Source organism: Engraulis encrasicolus, unplaced genomic scaffold (assembly GCF_034702125.1).
Source record: "Engraulis encrasicolus isolate BLACKSEA-1 unplaced genomic scaffold, IST_EnEncr_1.0 scaffold_1146_np1212, whole genome shotgun sequence".
Taxonomy (NCBI): domain Eukaryota; kingdom Metazoa; phylum Chordata; class Actinopteri; order Clupeiformes; family Engraulidae; genus Engraulis; species Engraulis encrasicolus.
In genome coordinates this window covers 5,001-10,905 of record NW_026944621.1, presented here as the reverse complement: position 1 = coordinate 10,905, position 5,905 = coordinate 5,001, and the positions used below count along the sequence as shown (strand labels likewise).

The following is a 5,905-nucleotide window of genomic DNA, read 5'->3' as shown; positions in this document are numbered from 1 at the left end:
TTTATGAATGCGCTTGCCTTCAGCCCCCGAAGGCAGTTACAGTATGTTCCGCTCCCACACACTATGCTTGCGAGTCAGTCACTTCAAAGTGAAGGTAAGCCTTGCGAATAATTTCCACCATCGCGGACAAAACCACGTTATGATGGATATGTGGCGAGGTAAACGTTACGAATATGGCCTGCTTTTAAGTTTCCCCCAACCCAGGATGTGTCCGTAGGCTATGGCTTGATATCCCAGGGCTATATCACGACCACAACTCCACGCGCTGAAAATGCATGTTAAGCTCGCGCTTCTCAGTCTAGAAAGAGTAACCTCTCGGTAACATTCCACCATCGGTTGAGTATTAGAATCAATACAAAAAGACACGTTTATACATGTCTTAGTCTTCCAGCATGCAATCGAAAATCGGCGAGCAGAGAACACTTGGTCTTGCATTCATCAAAAGAGCTCCACCGGTTGCCTACTTTAGATGCTGGGTGAATGGTTCCAAAGGGAAATAATTTAGCCTATAGCCTATTCATGACAGTCTTGCAAAGAGACAAGACAAACGACCAAAATTGTCAAATAATTGGTCAAGGCGCGAGATGAGGAATACTTCATGGCTATTGGAAAAACTTTGAAGAAACTGAGCGCAAGCAACACTGCTTCCCGCGAAGCTTGCGCTTGAGGGCTATAAACAAGCTATGCGCCCCGAACCTCACTGCTTGTTGTTCGATGACTTGAATCGGAACATTTTTAAGGACATCAGGGCTATCTTTGATTCCTGGAATACCGCCTCATCCAGCTGAACGCGCAGAGTAGCAGTGTCCCATGTGTCAAATGGTAAGATAATGCCATACCTGTTCCTTGAAAGTTTTAAAACTCAGCCTTGACACACTATCATGTCAGCCACACCAGTTCAAACGCAATCTTTAATGCAGCCTATCGTGAAGTTTAAATGTAATGCGAGGTAGAGGTTGCAAGCTACTGCTGAGCAGCGCAAGACATGGGCATGGGTCGGCTCCCGTGGATAAAAAGCATGTTCCCTCTCGCGTGCTGCTCCTGCAGCCCAACCCTTGCGCGCGCGAACCTTGTATCTCGTGATGTCGACACCGCTTTATCTTATGTTTCTCACAGTTCGAACTACATGCTTAGTTATATTTTGGGGCAGTTTGGAGTCGCATTTACCGCTGCTTGGAAATGACACGTTAGAGCTACACGACGCCAGCACTGGAGAACTGGGATGTAACCCTGTTTTCCAAATTAACAAAAATCAGGAAACATAGATCCAGAACTTTATGACCTGGACAGTGAACTTAATCTTTTTGAAGAGGCATGGACAGCATACAAGTGCCTTTGTGGGGGAGGAGAGGGCGATTGGGGAGAACAGGGAGACAAGAGCATGGCGCGAGGCGCATATTCGTTCGGGAAAAATCAGAGCGAAATGTTGGATAGGGCATTACTTTTTCCTACACTATAGAAGCGCAGAACAAGTTTGCCTCGTTGCCATAACTGACATTCTGCAGCGCTAACGCCATGTTTAATTGACAGCGTGCTGGCGAATAGTCTAGTAGCCTAATATAATTAACAAGATGTGGATTAATAATGACTGTGCAAACGAAGTTCTAGTTAACTTGGACTGTGACGCAGTAAAAATGGTTGGTGATGGGCCATTGCGGCGAGAATGTGAGGGGGAAAGCGACAATGCCGATATCAGCTTCAACAATAGTAGAGTAGAGTAGTAGAGTAACTTTATTGATCCCCAGGGGGAAATTCAGGAAATTCATCATTACTTTACCAGGAATTTAATCCAACAAACTAGGCCTACTTTGTCCTCATTTCTTAGCCCATATGGACAAGTGTCTACTAGGCTAAATACTGTTGGCACTTAGCCTACAACAGACTATAGCCTAGTGCTGCACCATGCATGTGCTCATTGGTGGGTTCACAGTTATGACACTGTCAATGCTCAGCTTTTGGTTCACAGATAATGGGATGAAGTGAACATCATGGACCAGCTGAGACAGGGCTGCCTGCTGAGCTGTGCTGTTAACTCATCCTGTCTCACATGTGTAGCCCCACCCCCCATACACACACACACACACACACACACACACACACACACACACACACACACACACACACACACACACACACACACACACACACACACACACACACATACACACACACACACACACACACACACATGGCTCAATTAAAAAAAAAAGAAATTGATTACCCCTGCTGTATGTCATATCTTAATGAGAATGGTGAGCTTAATATGGTACCTTAGGGAAAATGGCGTCTTTTAAAGCCAAACCAAAATGTTTACATTAGTCGAGTGTTACACTACAGTAAAGAGAGGGGGGAGGGTGGGTAGCACCTGTAAGACATGAATAGGCTACTACTTTCACCCTTGGCCTTTGTGGGTAAATTCAAACATAGTACGCTGAAAGTGTGAATCCGCGTTTTCAGGTCGGAAGTGTAATATGCACCCCTAATGTCTTGACAAAACCTTCCAGCCAAAGCGGTCAGCGGCCCTGCCTGTGCTCCTAGTGAAAAAGTTAACCATAGTCCTGTCCTTAGCGTTATGATGCTTGAGTCTGTATAACTTACAACCTTGACTAGATATGACCGGCCCACCACCAAGACCAGGGTGGAGTAGTGGAATAGGTTTATGCCATCAGATGATGGAACGGACACACACACATACGCACACATTCTTGCAAACAGGACTATTTGCCCACTGGGCAGTAAATATTTGGCATATGGTTGCTCCTTTGTTTAAGTACAAATTCACATGAAATGTATTTTTATGTGAAAAAAATATGAAATGAAATGTCATTTTACATACACAGCACAAGCAGTAGTTTGGTTTAGACTGATTTCTCAGCAACTGTTTTAGTAATTGTCATCTTTTTACTCAGGTCTCATTATTATACTAATGAATTTATGATCGAAATTGTGATTGCAAATAGAATATCCCTTTGTGACTTGTTAAGGACTTGAAAAAAAAAACGAGACTTGGACTTGGACTTGACTTGGCTGGGGTACGACTTGGACTTGGACTTGACTTGGTCAGATGTGTCTTGACTTGTGACTTGACTCGGACTTGAGTGGAAAGACTCGAGACTTACTTGTGACTTGCACATTAGTGACTTGGTCACACCTCTGGTGTGAAGTGTACAGGTCCTGAATGGCTGGTCCTGAATGATCTTTTCTGCCGTCCTCACCACCCTATGTAGCGCCTTGTAGTCTTCAGCTAGACGGCTGCCATGCCAGACAGAGAAGCTGCTGATGAGGACGCTCTCAAAGGCACCCCTGTAGAAAGTGGTGAGTGCAGATGTGTGGAGGTCGGCTCTTCTCATCCTGGTGGAGTCATGTGGTGCAGTTGGCTGAGGAGGAGAGGCACAGTGGTTGGTGCTGGGTTGATCAGATTCAGATCCAAAGTTGCTGGTGTCATCAGCGCTCCCTCTGAAAACTGTTTCCGTGTCTGTAAAAAAAGAGGCATGTTAATGCTGGGAATGAGACAGAAACAACAACAGACTTATCTACCTTGAGAAAAACATGAGCATGTACATATGCCTGTGCAAAAGCCCACACACACAGCTACTGTCTTACAGTTTGGTACACACACACACGCGCGCGCGCACTCACACACACAGACAGACAGTTTGGCGCGCACGCGCACACACACAGGCAGACAGACAGTATGGCGCACGCGCGCGCCACACACACACACACACACACACACACACTTGCCTGGGGTCAAGTGTGTCTTTTCGAGGTTGGCCTTACCTGCACATGTGTGAAGAGCAGGAAGATGGGAGGTTGAGGATGAAGAGGCAGGACACAAGGTTGTCCTTGTGAGGCATCGAGCCGCCCTGGTCCTGAGGCTGGTTGTCCATCACCATCATCATGTGGCTCATCAGACCCATTACGGGCACATCGATGCCGAACGGAAACGACTGCTTCCATCTGCACGCGAGCACACAGACACAGACAAAAAAGGGACACATAGAATGCATTACATAAAAATCACACCCATCATTTTAGTGCAGCACACCATTACTGTGCAAGTGTTCTGAATCTGATATCCTTTATACACCATGTCTGACATAAATAAACACAATGCAAAATACAACACAGAAAGAAATTACAGTATGAAATACAGAACAAAACACGGTTTTAGATTCAGTAATTTACTCACCACTGCGTGCAAGTTTCTGTGTTCACCGTAGGTGGAACTCTCCTTCACAAAATGTTGGCTGTGACATCAACCCTTCTGAAAACTGCCTCTGTACCTGTCAGAAACACAATATAATGTTAAATGACACAATAAGATCTCCTTAACCAAAGGCAGACAGACACACCCTTCCACTCTCTTGCTTCTATGACACACACACACTTTAAAGTTCACATGTAGAATGACCTGGTGCTCTCGTTCTCTCTCTCTCTCTCTCGCACACGCACACCTCTTCCCCAACTTTTGCCCTAAGTGAATGCAGCATTTTTTTTAAATTCCTTACCTGCACATGTGTGAAGGGCAAGAAGGCAGGTTGAGGATGGAGCTGCCAGTCAGGGGGTCCGGAGCTGTCCTGGTCCATCACCATCATGTAGATCATCAACCCAATTACGACTCTGAGTAGGAAGAATCTCTTACATCTGTGTGCACACATTCGCACGCATACATGCGCGCGCGCACACACACACACACACACACACACACACACACACACACACACACACACACACACACACGCACACACACACACACACACACAAAGGAAAGATTAGGTTATATGGCACATTAAAAATCAGCCCCATCACTTTAATGACAAACACAAGACACGTCTGTCCTGTACATGGGGTCACCACTGTGCACCTGTGGCCTACTGTACATCCTGTCTGTCTGTGTGCACCCCTAACTAAAGACAGACAGACACACACTACCACTCTCTTGGCTGTATGACAGACACACACACGCACACGCCTTTCCATCTTTTGCCTTAAGTCAATGGTGTGCTTTTTTTGCAAGATATGCAAAACACTGCAGCACAGGAAGAAATGACTGTACGTGTTGGTCCAGTGTAGGACAAAGCACACAGTTTTAGGTTCAGTGATTTACATACCACTGTGTGCAAAATGTTAGTGGTGACATCAACCCTCCTTCTGAAAACTGCCTCTGTATCTGTCAGAAAAAAAAATAACGTTAAATGACACCATAGGATACCCTTAACCAAAGGCAGACAGACATACACTGCCACTGTCTTGGTTCTATGACTGACACACACACACGTACACATATACACACACACACACACACACACACACACACACACACACACACACACACACACACACACACACACACACACACACACACACACACACACACGTACACATATACACACACATAGAATTCCATCTTTTACCTTGATTCAATGTTTTTTTTTTGCAGTTGGCCTTACCTAGAAAGGTGTGTACAGTAGGAAGAATGAAGATTGAGGATGGACAAGCAGGGTAGGAGGTTCTGCTTGAGAGGCATGGTGCTGTCTTGGTCCTGATGCTGATTGGTCTTCACCATAGAAAATAGAAAAGATCAAAAGGTGTGACTTGACAGATTCCACACACACACACACGCGCGCGCGCGCACGCACTCACGCACACACACACAAGAGATACAGGGTTTATGATACATAAAAAGCCCACCTACATACTGAACATAGTTGTCTGCAATTTCCATGTTTACCTCCATCACTCTGGCCACCATATCCCCAAGCCTGTTAAGATATTTGTCTGTGTACCTCCAGACTCTGTGTTGGGGCCACCACTGTGCAAATGTGGCCTACTGTACATCCTCTGATGGTTTTTGTGTGCACTACTGAAGCTTTGAATATCATTGCATCTGTATGATGATTAC

General features: G+C 45.5%; 1 long non-coding RNA gene across 1 annotated transcript; it reads right to left on the bottom strand.

Annotated features, from left to right (window-relative positions):
* Positions 1–4,195: 4,195 nt before the first annotated feature.
* Positions 4,196–5,175, bottom strand: LOC134442085 (uncharacterized). Its single transcript, XR_010033298.1, has 3 exons — positions 5,115–5,175; positions 4,512–4,647; positions 4,196–4,286 (listed from the first exon to the last, which is right to left on the bottom strand). It is a non-coding gene; the product is annotated as an uncharacterized LOC134442085 (long non-coding RNA).
* Positions 5,176–5,905: the final 730 nt, after the last annotated feature.